Below are 18,535 nucleotides of genomic sequence, written 5' to 3'. Positions count from 1 at the left end.
TTAGGCATGGGGTTCAACATGCATTTGCCTCGAGTTTGTTTTCAGTTTCAGTGACACGAGATGGCTCGAGAGAAAGAGATAATAGGTGTACCATTGTTGGAGGCTACTAACAGATAGTGTTTTGTGTTTGAGCATGTGTGAAGGCTACGTGTTAATATGAATTCTAGACCAAAATATTGTGCATTGAGTGGTGGACATTGGTTCTATTAAGTTCTTTTTGTGCCTCAAGTGAACGATGACTTAATATTTAGTGTAACTTTGTGTATGTTTGCCTATAAAATAAATAAAAATGAAATAGAAACTTAAATGAGAAAAAGAATGTAATTATTTCATAATGAAGTCAAGTTACAAAACGTTCACAAAAGTAAAGTCTAGGCCGATGGGCTGAGCTACATAACTTGAATTGTAAAGTGATTGGAAATGTAAAGAAATCATTAAAACTCTAGCAAGATTCAAGTCATGAAGGGAAAAATAATGCTAGAAGAGTCCACCGAGATCACTCGTATTGTATTGGACTCAATGCAAAACACGCGCCTCAAGGAAATCAGAGTGGTTGGAATTGCACATCAAACGAATCATTCCACGAAGTGGCAAAGCAGTAAAATTTTAAAATCTCATGAATTGTATGTAGTATTTGCTTCAAAAGAAGGCTTTGAGGTTGTAGCTGAAGAGTTAAGAGAGTTTTGCTGAAAAGCAATTAGGTTTGCTAAAAAGAAATTGGGTTGATTGAAGAATAATTCAAGGTATTGTGTAATCGTAGAGATTGAATTTGACGAAGGTCCTCAACTTGAAGGTCCTTGGTTCTATTTATAAGCAATGGTGTAACAACCACCCCCAAACATATATATTATTTGTTGTTTTACCCTAAGTTGACACGTGTCAGCCATCTAAACTCTCTCCTTTTTCCCCCTCTTTGTCCCCCACCCCCGTGACCTTCTTCTTCGTCTCTCTTTCCCGTAGCTCTCTCCCTCTTAGCTCTCCCATGTATCTCTCTCTCCCTCAACCTCTCGCATCTCTCTCCCCCTGGACTCACTAGGACAGTGTCACCCACAGAAGAGGCTCGCAACGAACCCAAGATCCCTGCCCTGCGAGTTCGACGGCACGGAGCAAAGCTCCGACGAACCTTTTCTCCTTTTCCGTTGGGTAAGTCTCGAACTTCTCCTTCTCATTGTTCGCTTGATGCTTGGTGGTGTTTTGTGAACAAGATCCTTCCATTTTTACGTAGGTTTTGCCTCGAGATCATGTTGGGTGGAGCACACCTGTTTTCCGGTGAAACCATGGGCTTTGGAGGCTTTATTCGGTCACCTTCGACCGAGTTACGGTATTTGGAAGGTAGAAATCTCTTCCTCTCTCCTTGTTCTTCATGGTTGTACTTAGATCGGAGCTTGAAGCTCTAGTTTTCAAGTGACCGCAGCTGTAGCAGCTCCGGCCTTCTTCTTCCTCGGCAACAGGCCATCCAGCCTTCCTTTCCTTCCCCCTCGGGCCTTAGGCCCGTGTTGTCTTAGCCTAAAACCCCATCCCCCTTTTGTTTTTAAATTTTGTTCATTTTGTTTTTCTAAAACCCCTAAAGGCTTCGGGCCTTATTTAAAATGGCCTTGGGCCGGTTTAATTTAAAGGGCTTAAAGCCCTGTTTGTTTTCGTGAGGCCTTAAGGCCTTGTGCCTTGTGTGTGTGTGTGTTTACCCGTGTGTGTGTGTGTGTGTGTGTGTGTGTATGCATGCACATGCATGCCGTGCATGTGTGTGTGTTTGGGCTAAAGCCCAAACCCCAATTTTCCACCCTAAAACCCTTTTAACCCAAAAACCCTAGGTTCCTAAAATCTTTTAAAACCCTAAATCCATCCAATCTCAAATCCCCTATTTTATTTAGTTCAAACCCAATCTTTTAGTTCAAACCCAATCTTTTAGAAAAATCCTTTTATTTATTTATTTCAATTTTGTGCTTAGGTAAAGTTGCTAGTGGAGAAATTCTATATCCTTATTCGCGCGACTCTTTTGCTAAGGAATATTTGTGAGTGGACCCTTTCTAAAATTACATGATTTTATAGTAATTGCATAAATGATTAGCATGCCTACGAATTTTGTGAATTGATTTATATCAATCCTGTTTACTGAATTTATTGATTTCGTCTCGTGTTTTGGTGAGGAAATAATTGTTAGCTTATACTGAGCTATATTTTAATATATATCATATTTTCTATAAAAACCATGAACTGGTAGACTATCCGATGGATGACGATAGAATGCTAGAACATGTTTTCGAAACCCCTCTTTATAGTATAGACGATGGATTACTTTATACTATGAAGTGATTATTTATGAGAGGCGTAAATATTTGTGCGTACCTAGTAGACACTATGCCGCTTGGGGCGAGGAACTAGTGTTGGCATTTAGGCCGGGAGAAATAATCCCTAGCTACGGGTTGAGGAACATGGAGCAGGTATTGGGCCGGGAGTTGGTAATCTCTGGCTATGGGCGCAGAGACCACGGAGCAAGCATTGGGGCGGGAGTTTATTTATTCAGTGATCTTTCTAGCAGCACACCGCATTTAACGAGACGATTTATGATACGTTTACTGTTTTGATTTCCGCAATGCGTTTCCGCGATATGACTTTTGAGATATTTTTGGCATGCTAGGATTTTAATTAAATCCATCACTTATTATGCTAGTAGTTTTCATTATTAAACTGTGGGAGTTAGTATCTTGATAACTGTTTTATTATTATATATATATATATATATGAACTTGGTCCATTCACCTTTGTTTTGCGCCACCATTCAGGTTATAGAAACGAGGACTACGACTCGACATACGAAGCATTCCCCTACCAGTAGCACTCTATCACCCACTTGTGTGATATCTTGTAATGATCTTTCTTTTTGTAAATCTTGAATTAGATTGTGTTCTGTGCACTCTAGGCACTTCCTTGAACTTTGTTAATTACTCTTAAATTCTGATGTTTATTCATGAATATCTTCTTCTAATCATTACTCTTGTAATCAATTAATGACTTTCGTCACCCTTGGGTGTCGGGTAGCACGTGTCTATCTTGGTATTCGAAGAATATCAGGGTCGGAGCATGTCAAATGGAAAAGGAGCAACCTCGATCATATCACTAAGTTGAAACATGGGTAGATCGTTGATGTGGTGCTAACAATGACTGTAATTTTTGGTAGGTGGCCTTCAATTGTGTCTTGAGGCAATTAGACAATCGCAATAGTGACCTCAACGTGTCAGATGACGTGTACGTATGCATTTAAGTGGACAAGATATTTTAGTCTTTGGTCGTTTGCCTCGCAAACACGCTTCTGAGAGATTTCTATCCAATGCTTTGGACAAGTTGCAGCGAAATGAAATGATCGTCTGAACTTAGTTTGAATTTAGAAGTTGGTGGATCGAAGTTATGTAACTTTTGTGTCAATAAAAATAAATAAAGCCCATAGCAGGCTTTATTTTTATTTATAATCCAAACATGTATTATATTATGTACGGTTAGTAATGTATGACTAGTTTGCTGTACTGTGTGAGATAGTTGCCTTCTTTTATTTTTCATTGATAACAATGAATCTGTTCAACCAAAAGAAGTCAACTTTCCCCAAAAAATAGAAAATAAATAAAAATTTTGGCTGCATGTGCAGCGTTGAATCTGTTTAATATGACTGACGAAGGTCGTCTCTCTTATTTCTGTTTCACTTAATACACCAAAGACAAAGTGGAACTTCCCTGTTTGTTTTATTAGACCATCTCCAACTGAAGGGTCTAGAGGGCCAGATAGCCGAAAATAGCCCAAAAACCGTCTCCAACCGAGGACTAGGTCAGGAGACTCGTGGGCCCCACAAAATCTGAAATGGCCAAAGGGCTAATTGGCTGGACCAATCCAGCCAGCCAGCCAGCCACGGGCTAGGCCAGAAATTTTAGCATAACCGATAGGAATTCTAGGCCAAATTTCAAATGCAACGGCTAGCTGACATCAGCTAGCCATTATTTTTTAATTTTGTTTTTTACAGTTTTATTTTATTTTTTTTTTTTACACAATTTTTTTCCTATAACTTCTATTTTTTTCTATAACTTCCTATAACTTCTATTTTACAAAATTTGTTTTATATTTTTTCTAAATTATATTTTTTTCCTATAACTTCTATTTACAAAATTTGTTTCATATTTTTTTTTAAATTCTATATTTTTTTCCTATAACTTCTATTTTACAAAATTTGTTTCATATTTTTCTTAATTTCCTATAACTTCTATTTAAGTTGTAGTTTTTAAATAATAAATTATGTTTGGCCTTATGGCCATTTGGCCCTTGGTTGGAGACGGTTTTTTGTGACAGGGCTAAAATGAGCCCTATGGCCTTTTAGCCCTCGGTTGGAGATGGAGGCAAATATGACCATGTACTGTTCATTAAAATATTAATATCTTGGAGGGTCATATGACTAAAACGAGTTCTCTGACCAGCCTTTGGTTGAAGATGGCCTTAACTCCTCCATTTATCTCTATTCTTTTGTTGATTGGTTTGGATTTTTTTGTTTAAAAAAAAAGAAGGAAGAAAGTGGAAATCTGCTTGTAGTAATGAACTTCTTGGAGGAGGAGAAGATAGAAGAGAGGGATTGGTTCCCTTTTCAAAGGAGGATAAATGTTCCTTCAGTTCGTCAATGGAAATATGATGTGTTTCTAAGTTTCAGGGGTGAAGACACCCGCAAGGGTTTCACAGACCATCTCTATGATAAATTACAGTGGCATGCAATCAAAGCTTTCAAGGACGACCGAGGACTTGAAAGAGGGACATTTATCTCTCCTGAGCTTCATAGTGCAATCGAAGAATCTCAGTATGCTATCGTTGTTCTTTCGCCAAACTATGCCTCTACAACATGGTGCTTAGATGAACTTGCGGTGATTTTCCGGTGCATGGCAAAGAGGGAGACAATTATGCCAATCTTTTACAATATCGATCCCTCTGACGTACGACATCAAAGGGGGACTTTTGCTGAAGCTTTCGCAAAGCATGAAAAAGACATTATCAACATACGCCAATGGAAGCCGGATCGGTGGAGAGCTGCTTTAACGGAAGTGAGTAATCTCGCAGGGTGGACTTCAAACGATAGGTAAGCAAAGTTACCATGAGTAATGTATACTCGGGCGTCGCGTTCCTTGAACCTCCTTTGGTGACTATTTTTCTTACTTGAATTTCTTGTAGGTATGAAACAGAGCGTATTAAAGAGGTTGTCGAAGTCTTATGGAAAAAGATGCATCCTACATACACACTCTCAGGTTCAACAGAGAACATAGTCGGAATTGATTCTAGGCTGAAATATTTAGACATGCTTTTATCTATCCATGCAAATGATGTTCGCTTTATAGGGATATGGGGGATGGGCGGGATGGGTAAGACAACCCTTGCTAGACTAATTTATGAGAGAATTTCCCATGAGTTTCAAGTTAGCAGCTTTGTTGCCAATATTAGAGAGCATTCCTCGAAATTTGGTTTATCTCATCTACAAAACCAACTTATTTCCTTGGTTTTGAAGGAGAAAACTACACAAGTCTGGGATGCTTATAGTGGAAGTGATATGACAAAGAAACTTTTATCTAATAAAAAGTTTCTTCTCATTCTTGATGATGTTGATCAATTAACCCAACTTGAAATATTGGCTGGAAAGATAGATTGGTTGGGTCAGGGAAGCAGAATCATCGTTACAACAAGAGATGAGGGCGTTTGTGTTGGAATTAAATAGAATTCAGTTTTGTTCAAGTGTTTAAGAAGGAAGAAATCAATAGAAAAGTGTATGTCTAGTCTCATAAGACAAGTGTATGCTTTAGATCTTTGTTTTGAATCAAGGGCTGAGATTGCTCTAGATTAGCTTGTAAGGAAATATCCTAAGTTGATATTTATTGAAATATCTGTGATTACTTCACAGATAAGAAACCTTTCACATTCCCCCCGATTCTGTGTTCTCTATTTCATTTTTCTTGTCTGCCTCCAGGAACCAAACTAACTCACCAGAATTTATCATGGCCTCAGAGCTTAGGTTCTGATCAAATTCAGGACTGGGCGTTTTGTGTGTGTGCTTCGTATCTCTGAAAAGGAAAGGGAAAAAAACATACCCAGATCGTGAAAATCTCATCTGTTCTTACAAAGCCTCACATGGTTACTTCGAGCAGTGGAGGAGATCTGAGGGCTCCTATTTTCAATGGGATCAACTACGACTTTTGGTCCATCAAGATGAAGACCATATTCAAATCACATGATCTCTGGAATTTGGTGGACAAGGGTTATGAAACTGTAGAAACTGAAAATGATTCTAGCGATGAAGATCAACAGTCTGTGAGGAAGATAGCAATGAAAGTTAATGAAACAAGAGATGCAAAAGCTCTTGGTATCATTCAAGGGGCAGTGTCTGATGAGATCTTTCCTCGAATCTCAAACTTTGAAACCTCCAAGACTGCATGGGATGTTCTTCAACAAGAATTTCGTGGTGATAAAAAGGTTAGGTCTGTCAAACTACAATGTTTAAGAAGAGATTTTGAGTACACTAGGATGAATGATGGTGAAGCTCTATCTGTTTATTTAACAAGATTGACTGATATTGTGAATCAAATGAAAACTCTTGGTGAAGAACTGACAAATCAAAGATTAGTGCAAAAGATACTTATTAGCTTGCCTAAATCTTATGATTCCATCGCATCTATTATAGAAGAAACTAAAGACCTTGACTCCATTGAGGTTCAAGAAGTGATTGGTACATTGAAAGGCTATGAGCAGAGGTTAAATATGCATTCTGAAAACTTAGCTGAAAAGGCTTTTACTAGCCTAAGTGTGACTGAGAGAGATAGCAGTTACAGGGGTCAGGGGAGCAACTCAAATCAAAAGAAATTATGGAAAGGAAAAGGGAAGAAATGGGACAACAACCATACTTCACAATCAAAATCAGAATCTAGCAGTGAGTCTACCAAAACCAAGTGTAAAATCTGTGACAAATTACACTATGGTGTTTGCTGGTTCAAGGGAAAACCCAAATGCACCAAGTGTGACAGATTTGGCCATCTAGCAAAAGATTGTAATCCAAGAAGGAACCAAGTTGTCAACTATGCACATAGAGCAGAAGAAGAGGAAGTAAATGTCTTTTATGCTTGTAGTGTTGCAAAAACTGAAAACAAGAAAGGAATCTGGTATATTGACAGTGGATGCAGTAATCACATGACTGCATATGAATCCTTACTGATCAACATTGACAGAAGCTTCAATTGCAGAGTTAAAATGGGGAATGGACAACTAGTGGAAGCTACTGGAAAAGGAACTCTTGTTCTAGAGACAAAGGGTGGAAGAAGATTCATCAAGGATGTAATACTTGTACCAGGTCTTGATGAGAATCTCCTTAGTGTGGGACAGATGATTGCTCATGGTTACTTCTTACTTTTTGGAGACAATATGGTGGAGATCTTTGATGACAGAAGCCTCCAAAACTTGGTAACACAAGTTGGCATGACAGAAAACAAAAGCTTTCCACTTATGCTAGATTACAATGATTCGATTGCTCTAAAAGCAAGTGTTGCAGAAAACTCTTGGTTATGGCATAAGAGGTACGGACATCTCAACTTTCACAGTTTAAAGAGATTGGAGAAACTACAAATGGTGACTGGTCTTCCTGAGTTACAAGAGACTAAAGAACCGTGTGAAGGTTGCATATTGGGGAAGCATCACAGGGACTCTTTTGAAACTGGAAGTGCATGGAGAGCAAGTCAACCTCTAGAACTCATACACACAGATGTGTGTGGTCCAATGAAGACACCTACACTCAGTGGGAACAGATATTTTCTGCTATTCATTGATGACTGCACCAGGATGGTTTGGGTATATCTTATGAGAAACAAGAGTGAAGTCTTTTCAATCTTCAAGAAATTCAAAATGATGGTTGAACTTCAGAGTGGTCTCAAGATCAAAAGACTAAGAAGCGACAGAGGTGGTGAATTCACTTCACTTGAGTTCCAAGAATTCTGTGAAGGAGCAGGATTACAGAAGCAATTGACAGTGGCCTACACACCACAACAGAATGGTGTGGCTGAGAGGAAGAACAGGACCGTGGTTGAAATGACCAAGTCAATGCTCCATGATAAGAAAATGCCACTTTCTTTTTGGGGTGAAGCTGTCAATACATCTGTGTATCTCCTAAACAGGTGTCCAACTAAAGCACTTGAGAAGAAAACACCGTTTGAGGCATTTAGTGGCAGAAAACCAAGTGTGAAGCACTTGAAGGTGTTCGGATCAATCTGCTATGCACAGATACCATCTCAACTACGACACAAGCTTGAGATCAATAGTGTCAAGTGTGTCCTTGTAGGTTATGGAAGCTGTGAAAAGGGCTATAGGCTCTACAATATTGAGTCACGTAAAGTGATTCTCTCAAGGGATGTGGTGTTCAAGGAGAATGAAGCATGGAATTGGGAAACCAATAACATAGACACCATCTCATTTCCACTAGCAATGGAAGAAGCACAAGCTGAAGTGCAAAATGTGAATGAACCTGTTATACAAGATGAGAGTCAAACTGATTTTTCAACTCCAACACAAGGATCTCAGTCCTCTACTTCAAATGCAGAAGGACAAGAATTACAGGATTCCTCCCCTGAATCAACTCCATCGAGAATGAGGAGTTTAAATGAGATCTATGCAGTGTGTAACTATTGTGTTGTTGAACCAGAGAGTTTTGAAGAAGCTGAGAAGGATCAATCCTGGCAGAAAGCAATGAGTGAAGAAATTGCCATGATTGAGAAAAACTCTACTTGGAAATTGGTAAATAGACCAAGTGATAAACCTGTGATAGGTGTGAAATGGATTTACAAGATCAAACTGAATTTGGATGGATCAATACAGAAGAACAAAGCAAGATTAGTTGCCAAGGGCTACTCACAACAACCTGGGGTAGATTTCAATGAAACCTTTGCCCCAGTGGCAAGGTTAGACACCATTAGAACCTTGATTGCTCTTGCTGCCCAAAAGGGATGGAAACTTCACCAGTTAGATGTCAAATCAGCTTTTCTAAATGGCATTTTGGAGGAAGAAGTGTATGTGGATCAACCACAAGGATTTGAAGTGCCAAATAAAGAGGAGAAGGTCTACAAGTTAAACAAAGCACTGTATGGACTCAAACAAGCCCCCAGGGCTTGGTACAGTGAGATAGATTCCTATTTCAGCAAGAGTGGATTTAACAAAAGTCCTAGTGAAGCAACATTATATACAAAAACTGGTGAGAACTCTGAGATGCTTATTGTGTCTATATATGTTGATGATGTGGTCTTTACTGGTAATTGTGAAGAAATGATTGAAGAATTCAGAAGGGAAATGATGAGACAATATGAGATGTCGGATCTTGGCTTGTTGCATCACTTCTTGGGAATTGGAGTAATACAAGAAACTACTGGGATTTTCATACATCAACAGAAGTATGCACAATCACTGCTTGAAAGATTCAATCTGAAAGGATGCAAATCTGTGGCAACACCATTGATCACGAATGAGAAACTTTGTAAAGTGGATGGTTCTGAATCTGCTGATGAATGCTTATACCGAAGGATGGTTGGAAGTCTGCTTTATTTGACTGCTACAAGACCTGACATTATGTATGCAGCCAGTCTCTTATCAAGGTTTATGCATAATCCCACGAGAATTCACATGGGAACTGCTAAGAGAGTACTAAGGTATATCTCAGGGACCTTGGATTATGGAATCAAATATGAAAAGGGAGAAAAAGCAATTCTGGTAGGCTTCTGTGACAGCGATTGGGGTGGCAGTGAAGATGACATGAGAAGTACCTCAGGATATGCATTTACATTCGGTTCTGGGATATTTTCTTGGGCTTCTGTCAAGCAACAAAGTGTTGCATTGTCTACGGCTGAAGCAGAGTATGTGAGTGCTGCAATGGCTACCTCCCAAGCTATATGGTTGAGGTTTGTGTTAAAGGATTTTGGTGAAATGCAAGTGGATGCTTCACCACTTATGTGTGACAACACATCAGCAATAGCTATGACCAAGAATCCTATTTTTCATCAGAAAACCAAGCATATCAAAAGGAAGTTTCACTTCATAAGGGAAGCCTTGCAGGAGAATACCATTGAACTGATCTACTGCAAATCACAGGATCAAATGGCCGACATCTTCACCAAAGCTCTACCGAGGGAAAGGTTTGTCTATCTCAGAGGAATGCTTGGGATCAAAACCAGAATTCATTTAAAGGGGAGTGTTGGAATTAAATAGAATTCAGTTTTGTTCAAGTGTTTAAGAAGGAAGAAATCAATAGAAAAGTGTATGTCTAGTCTCATAAGACAAGTGTATGCTTTAGATCTTTGTTTTGAATCAAGGGCTGAGATTGCTCTAGATTAGCTTGTAAGGAAATATCCTAAGTTGATATTTATTGAAATATCTGTGATTACTTCACAGATAAGAAACCTTTCACATTCCCCCCGATTCTGTGTTCTCTATTTCATTTTTCTTGTCTGCCTCCAGGAACCAAACTAACTCACCAGAATTTATCAGTTTGCTAATCGAGCATGGTATACATAAAAGATACGAGGTTTTGGGACTAAATGTTGATCAAGCTCTTCATCTCTTTAGTTTGAAAGCCTTCAAAACAGATCAGCCAGAAGACGCTTATGTGGAGCTGTCCAAGTGTTTCGTAAATTATGCTGAAGGTCATCCCTTAGCTCTTACGATCTTGGGATCATCTTTGTATAAAAGAGAGAAAGATGCCTGGAGTAGTGCACTGGATAAGCTAAAGAAAGCTCCCAGTGCAACAATTTTCCGAACACTTAAAATAAGTTATGATGGCCTTGATGAGATGGAGAAGAGAGTTTTTCTTGATGTTGCATGTTTCCATACTGGGAATGACAAGGAACGAGTAATTGAAATACTAGAAAATTGTGGATTTTGCGCTCATATTGTGATAGATGTTCTCATTGAGAAATCTCTTTTAACTATTATGGATGGGTATGTGATTTGACACAAGAAATGGGATGGGAAATTGTTCGACAAGAATCATTTGAAGAGCCCGGTCGACGTAGTAGGCTGTGGCTTTATAAGGACATCTTCCATGTATTCATGAAGAACACAGTAAGTACGAGAAATACCAACCATGAATAGCACCGTAGTTCATTTCAACATATATATATATATATATATATATGTAACTTGCTTGGGAAATTAACTTTCCATAACTTCTTGTTTATTAGGGAACAGAAGCAATTGAAGGCATCGGCTTACGCTTGCCTGAATTCTAGCTCAGTGGAATCCTGAAAGCTTCTCTAAGATAAGTAGGCTAAAGTTTCTCCAACTTCATAATTTGAACCTTTCTGTTGGCCCCAAATATCTTTCCAATGCATTGAGAGTGCTTGATTGGAGTTGTTATCAATGGCGGATCCAGGATTTTAGTATGGGGTGGTCCTAACTTTAAAGCTCCAAAAAAAAAAAAGACCAAAATAACATTAAAAAAAAAAGAAAAAAGAAACGACAAAGTCACTATCTGTCTATCAAAATAAAATAAATATTTTTGTTGTCTTGAAGTATAACTACATAATGTGTAACTCTTGTCGTGAATGCGAGACTATCAAAACTCTTGCTGTTAATACAAAGACAAACACTGTGTTGATCACTTGAGTGACAAGTCCTCACAACATGCACTAATAAATAAACTAGGCACCCCAAAAAAAACTTGCATAACTAAACTCTAATTAGGGTTTTGGGATCGAAGAGAATAATGGAAGATGTATGCAAACTAGAGGCTAAACCCAAATGCCAACAAAGATTATAGGCCCATTGGGCTGCAGTCAGCAATAAGCATAGAGAAGGAGGGTAAGTTTAAAGTTTTTTACTGGTTGGCAGAGTTGAGGAATCCCAGTGTGTAAACCTCACGTGGAGTCTAAACCAAAGAGATGTGATCGGATGTCCAAACACAATAAAAAATGCACGCTTTCCATTTTTTTAATGGTTTGGCTCAAAATGGTCTCGTTTTGGCCAAGTAATTTGAAAGAAAAAGGGTCATCTTCTTTCTCCTTCTGTTTTGCAGAAGGTGCTCAGCAGCCATGGTTGCTCTTCTCCTCCACCATAGCCTGGATTTGGGTGGTCCTGGAGATTTTCATAGCCACTTTTATGTGCCTTTGGGTGGTCCTGGAACCACCTTGGTCCCTTAATAAATCCGCCTCTGGTTGTTATCCTTCAAATTCCCTCCCACCAACTTTTCAACCAAACGAACTTTCTGAACTTTGTTTGCATCACAGTAAAATTGATCAACTTTGGAGTGGAATAAAGGTAAGAGATTTGATAAAAGCCATTATACACTTTTTTAGAACCTTGCCCGCCGCCCGACTAGTGCCTAACGTTTTTTAGAACATTGCTTGATGGTGATGATGTTGAGCAAGCAGTACCTCAAAACCCTTGGCAAGCTGACATATATCAATAACCAGAAGAAGAAAGACCTAGTGAAGTGGAAGTATCAACTCCACAATCACAACTCAGGAGGTCAACAAGAATACGAAAGTCAAATCCTAAATACACGAATGCAGCTACAGAAAAAGAAGTAGTTGAATCTATATGGCGTACAGTTGGGTGAAAAAGGCCACTACACTGGAGCTAAATCAAGCTCGGAATCTAGTGTCAAAGCGAAGATATGTGAAATCCATATCACGCAAATGGTTGTGCAAGAAAAAGCTTTGACATCAACTCGACATGGAGGAAAGGATGAGCTGGTGTTGAGGGGGAGTGTTGAAGATAAACACCAGCCCAATTGGTGTTTATGTTGAAGTGTAATCTTGCCTTGGCCCAAGATGGCTCTAACCCATGGACAAAGAAAGATCCATGCACATGCTAGAAAATTCTAGCAAAGTTCAAGTTGGTGGAATGCATGCATAAATATCTAAGGTCTTTTGTAGAAAGAACTAGAATCTTGTAAAATTGTGTGGTTGTTAAGCATTAGCTAGAAAGTTCTAGCAATGCCAAAGTTGGCAAACCTTGCCTATAAATAGGTGAGGTGCTAAGCTATGTAACCAATCAAGAAAGTAGCTAAGTAGGAAGCAAGTAGGCAACCAAGTGAGAGTGAAAAGTAAGAGTAGTCTTGTGAGGAGTGTGAATGGTCTAGAGTTTATCTCTAGAAAGTGAGTGAGTATCATAGCTTCTAAAGAGTGTCCTTGAGAGTTTGTGTGTTGTAATATTTTGTGAGTGTAATACAAGTAATTATTACTTGTTTTATCCCTCCAACACTTGTGTTAGAGTTGTGTACTCTAATTTTCCTCAACAGAAGAAGTGTGGGGTGCGGTTGGTGAATGAACAAGATGCACAAGACCTCAACGACCCCAACAAAAGCCTCTCTCTTTACAAGCCTATCGACAACTTAGCAGATGTGCAAAGTTCAATCCACATGGAGAAAATAACCGAACATTTTGATGGGGCAGGATCGAGCGAAAACTCATCTATCCCTGCCAACGAATCACTCCAAAAAGGGTTGAAATATGACTAACCGTCTTACGCCCAGTTAACCATCCAATTCCTTCAAACAGTACTTGAAAAGGTAAGAATACTGAAATCCATTTCTTCTTCTTTTTCAAACTATTTTCTTCCCATTTTCTTTTAGTTTTAGAATGGAACTGAAAGTCTGAAACAAGTGAAAGATCAAATCATATGTGTTCTATGTTTTTCCCATTTTCAAGCCTTCCAAGGCATTGTAAAGATGAGTTGGTCAGGGCCGGGCCTAGCCCAGTGCAAAGAGGGCCCAGGTCCGAGGCCCAATAAAAAGAAAAAAAATTCTGGTGGTGACCCGCGAATTCGACTCTCCGTTCTTCATTGACGCTTCGAAACCTCTACAGTCTTTAATATGCATTCCAAGGATCAAATTCCAAGCCTTGTATTATTCCAAGGATCATAAGTGGATAATCATAACTCAATTCTTTAAGAACCCAGTACCCATAATTTCAATTGAAGCAATTTTTCAATTCTCAACCGAGCTGGCTTCGAATTCCAGAATTTTGAATCAATTACCTTATTTCCCTACTTGAGTTGTGCCTCTAAGTCTCCGTCGTCCCGTGATCCCGTCCTCCGTCCAATCCACATCCTGAGGTTTTCCAGTTCCCATCCCACCACTCCAATCGTCGTGGCAGATGGCCTAGAACTATAAGCAAATTTGAAGGTTGAGGTGTTGAGCACAGTCCTAAGTCCCACTTTGACTCCCATTTGGGCGGTTAGGCCATAGTGACAGAGCCCACTTTTCATTCGTTTTTTTAATTGATTTTCATTTAGTTTTTCTTAAAAAAATTTCAACCTAATTTTGCTTTTAAAAAAAAAATTACCAATCAATTCGCTTTTTACAAATTAGTTCGTATCGGAACTACAAAAGCCGCAAAGTACAACAATCGCGTGTCATATCAAGATTACAAAAGTAGCAAAGTTGAATGGAATAGGATTCTCTCCTATCAAATTCTTATCCTCTTCTCTCATATCCTATAACATATTACTTTTTGTCTTATTGTCTGTGAAATCCTGTTTAACACATCCCGACTTAGATCGAGGCATGATGGCCGTCACGTGAGGGTGACGTAGCCATGTGCACCGTTCAGAAGCAATAATGATAAAGAAATACGAATAAACAAAAACTAAACCAACTAGAGCACTAGATGAGATAAGGTGCAAGTGCGATATTAAGTGTGATTGCATAACCAGAGCATATGTAGCCTAAGTGCAATCCAGCAGGACGAATACTAATTATACAACATCCAAAGATGATCCTACATTGGTGATAATTTGTCAGAGCTGCCGTGAGTTCCTCGTAAGCCACCAACAAGCACCCCTACCTAAAACATGGAGGAGCGCAAAACAGAAAGTGTGAGTGGGCAAAAACAAAGCTTTTCAAAACCATTTCACTTATCAAAAGTAGTAACACCTCACCGTAAAACCTGTATAATTCCCAGAAAATAGCATACATGCAAATATCTCAAAACCCTGTTTAAGTTAGCAAAACCATAATCATGCCATGTCAAATATCTCAGCCAAGAAATAAGTAAATCAGGTGAAATGAATCAATATGAGATGGTACTTCAGCTGGAGTCACCTAACGTGACCTGTACGACTGAGTCTATAACTCATCAACTAGTTCTCTGCACACAAGTCGGAACCACCTAAAGTAGTATGTACGACAGGCTGGCACCTATCTTGGATCCAAAGTGAGCGTGTGGTGCGGGAGGTGAATGATCATGTGAAGGCTAGGCCCTGTCCTCGGGCGGAGCACTAACACCGGGGGCAGGATAACCATCTCTAAATGTATCTCAACACAATTACTCACTACCATCACTACCATTAATATACTCACCTAAAGCTTACCTGAGAGTCCGCAGCATCAAGCAACAATATATGTGTAACCATAATAATGCACAATTAAACATAAAGAGCATTTGACATGGCATTTCAAAGTACCAAACCATTTAATTAAGTTTTCTGGGAAAAATACCAAGTATGTGTATATATATACTGAAAACCAAAAGCCCACTCACTGATATGTGGAAGGGTCGTAACTCCCGAGCCTTGCTTGACTACGCTTCTCCTCAGGATAGGTCTCACATATATGCGAAACAACTATACAAACGTTATTTTTAAGCACATAACCAACACTAGGTAATAACTTCTCATACATTGCTTAATTGGGGTGTTTGAATATACCAACGTGGCCTACTCAACCCCACAAACATCCCCATATTTTTAGAAAAAAATTTCTGATGTCTCACGCGCCCTCACGCACCAGCCAAGGCACATCCAAACTCGCGACCCATGCGCAGGCAAGTGCCTGGCACACTGACGGATTCCCTAACGGCGTTAGGGAATATTCCATTAAATAAAATCATATGCCGTTAAATATACCTGATGCTGTTAGGAATATTCTGTCAACTTTGACGGAATGTTCGCTTTCTTCTCCTACGAGTCGTCGGATTCCGTCGCTGTCGCCGGAAACTGGGAAAAACTTCAAATCGTCAAATGTTCTTCATTTCTCAACCAAAATGAAGCTTAGGACTAGAGGAACAAAACCTTACCACTTTTGGGACCTAAAACCTGCTAAATCTCACCGGGAAAACTTCGATACTCCGACCACTCTGCAACTCACTAAACCCGAGCTTCCCGACGTCCAAAACCTTTCAAAATCCTTCCCTAAGCTTTGCGAAGTAATTATAAGGCTCCCTAGACCCTTAAAACTCGAAGAAAAGTTTGCGATCACGATTGAGCTACTGTGTACCTCCTCAGAGCTTCTTGGTTCTCGAGTTCCCGACGTCTTCACATCCAACCAAAAGTATGTATGAGTTTGTATGGTTACAAGGAATGTGATGATGGTGTTTGTAACCTCGATCCGTGCCTGAAAGGGTAGTTTCACGAGTCGACCGTATAAGTTGTAAGGACAATAGAGGAAATCCGAGAGAGAAGAGAGAGAGAGTCAACGAGAGTTTGGGTGTGTGTGTGTGTGGTCCAACGTTAACGGGAGTTTGGGTGTGTGTGTGTGTGGTCCAGCTTTGGGCTACCAAAAAACAACAAAAACAATTAACTTTAAGTTTCAAAAACTTAGGAATAAACTAGATTGGTCTAGAACCTAAGCTTAAACCACACCACCACACAATATAACTCAACGTCCAAGGGTATTCTAGTAAATTCCATGCTCTCGAGGATAAAATAATACACATTCAGGACGGGCTGTCACACTGTTCTTGGATTTCATTGTTATAACCTACGTATTTGTATTATTGAGATTTTATATTTTCTTTTTGAGAATTTATATTAATTCATTTGAATTTATATTTTAATTAAACTAGTTACGAAGTTTGAAGTTTGGAAATTAATTATTAAAATCCGCAGACCTTTCGAGGTCACAATTTATATTTTTTAATAGAGCTCGATCTCACGAATACGTAGGCGCAAACCGCTAGTGAAACGGAGTTAAAACAAAAGAGATATTATTTAAATTTAGGGGTATTATTGTAAATTGGCCCTCATCTAGAAGGCTCCAGCAATTTTGGAGCACTGGGGGGAAATGCCTTGTGGGTGGCCAAGATGAAGAGTTGAGGAGAGAAAGGAGAGAGATGGATGGAGGAAAAGAAAAGAAAAGGAGAAGAGGGGAGAGGTCTCGGCCAATGAGGAAGAGAGAGGAAAATGAAGGGACGAATAAGAAGGAAAAGAAAGGAGGGGAAGGAAGAGAGGAGAGACTTACCGAATCCCTTACCCGGTCCTCCATTTCAACCCGACCCGAGTTCCGTCGACATTCCTAATGGTTTTTCCATCCATTTTTCAGGTGAATTATGGCCTTCACCCCCACTAAACAACTCCATGGCCCTCCCTCTTCCATTTTCACCAAAAATTCGAAGAAATTTGGTGGTATTTCGATGAAGAACCAACGAGGGTGTCTCAAAGCCACGGCGACGGAATTCACCGTTTTTACGAGCTCTTCCGTCAACCATCACCATCCTCAGGTGTCCTTGGATTCCAAGAACAGAGCCCAATCAACATTTGGGGCGACGGAGCGACGGAATGGAAGAATCGAAGTTCACTCTTTTAGGGTTTTTTGGTGGTTCTTGATGATTTCAGGCCACTTCCCGGCCGAACTAGGTTTCGGCCCAGGTATGAAAATGGCTCCCCTCACTAAGATCTACTTGTCTGTAAAATTTGGTAATGTTTAGATATAGTTGAATTTTCTGGCGAGTCAGGGTGGCCAACTGCCACCTACAGCGGCGCGTGGCCTGTGGGACGCCGATGCTATTTTACGCTAAATTGATATCTTGATCTCAGATTTGATATACGTATGATGTGATTTGATTATTGTGAACTTAGTTTCCTTACTTGATTATTATAGTTTTCGATGATCCGACCGTTGGATTGTCACCAAACTTTGATAAATTATAGTACGTAATATATAAGGACCATAGGAACTGACGGATCAGGAATCCGACGTACAGATCCTCCCGAATTGGATTTGTAAGTTCATAAAATAAACGTGACCGCCACTTGAATTTGTAATTGGTGGAGATCCGACCGTTGGATCGTAATGATGTTTTAGTATGTTATTCTAGAAACATAATGTGGATATTGGGAAGTTACATATTAGGAGTTTGGTAGGCGGATTTTCCGGTTTAGATTTCTAGGGTTATGGACCGTAATCTCGACCTTGATCGAAGATTGACTTTTTAGTCAACTAGCATGAGTTCTTCTAGCGTGTTGCCGATCTTAAAGTGTAGTTGGGATTTTATGGAGTTTGATGGGCTCCTCGTGATGACATGTCTCCTTGATTTACATGCATCTTGATTTACATAATGATGGCATTATATGGTCATATACTTGTTTATTTTATGTGATTTGATTTGTGTATTGAACTTGTTGTGGAATGCGTGATTTGATTTGTATGATTGGTTTGATGTGATGAAATGTGAGAGCTAGTAGTGGACCGTTAACCCGTTGCCATGGGGTTTATTGCTTTGGAGCTTGTTTCATATCCCATTCCATTGTTTCATTTCTCGTTTCGTTAACCATTCTA

General features: G+C 39.4%; 1 long non-coding RNA gene and 1 pseudogene across 1 annotated transcript; both read left to right on the top strand.

Annotated features, from left to right (window-relative positions):
• The first annotated feature begins 1,273 nt into the window (after positions 1 to 1,273).
• Positions 1,274 to 2,867, top strand: LOC126623748 (uncharacterized). Its single transcript, XR_007623867.1, has 3 exons — positions 1,274 to 1,332; positions 1,946 to 2,009; positions 2,781 to 2,867. It is a non-coding gene; the product is annotated as an uncharacterized LOC126623748 (long non-coding RNA).
• A 1,701-nt stretch (positions 2,868 to 4,568) lies between these two features.
• LOC126621757 (disease resistance protein RPV1-like) lies at positions 4,569 to 12,566 on the top strand (annotated as a pseudogene).
• The last annotated feature ends 5,969 nt before the right edge of the window (positions 12,567 to 18,535 follow it).

Source organism: Malus sylvestris, chromosome 5 (assembly GCF_916048215.2).
Source record: "Malus sylvestris chromosome 5, drMalSylv7.2, whole genome shotgun sequence".
In the NCBI taxonomy this organism is placed as follows: domain Eukaryota; kingdom Viridiplantae; phylum Streptophyta; class Magnoliopsida; order Rosales; family Rosaceae; genus Malus; species Malus sylvestris.
This window is presented reverse-complemented; position numbering and strand designations above follow the sequence as displayed.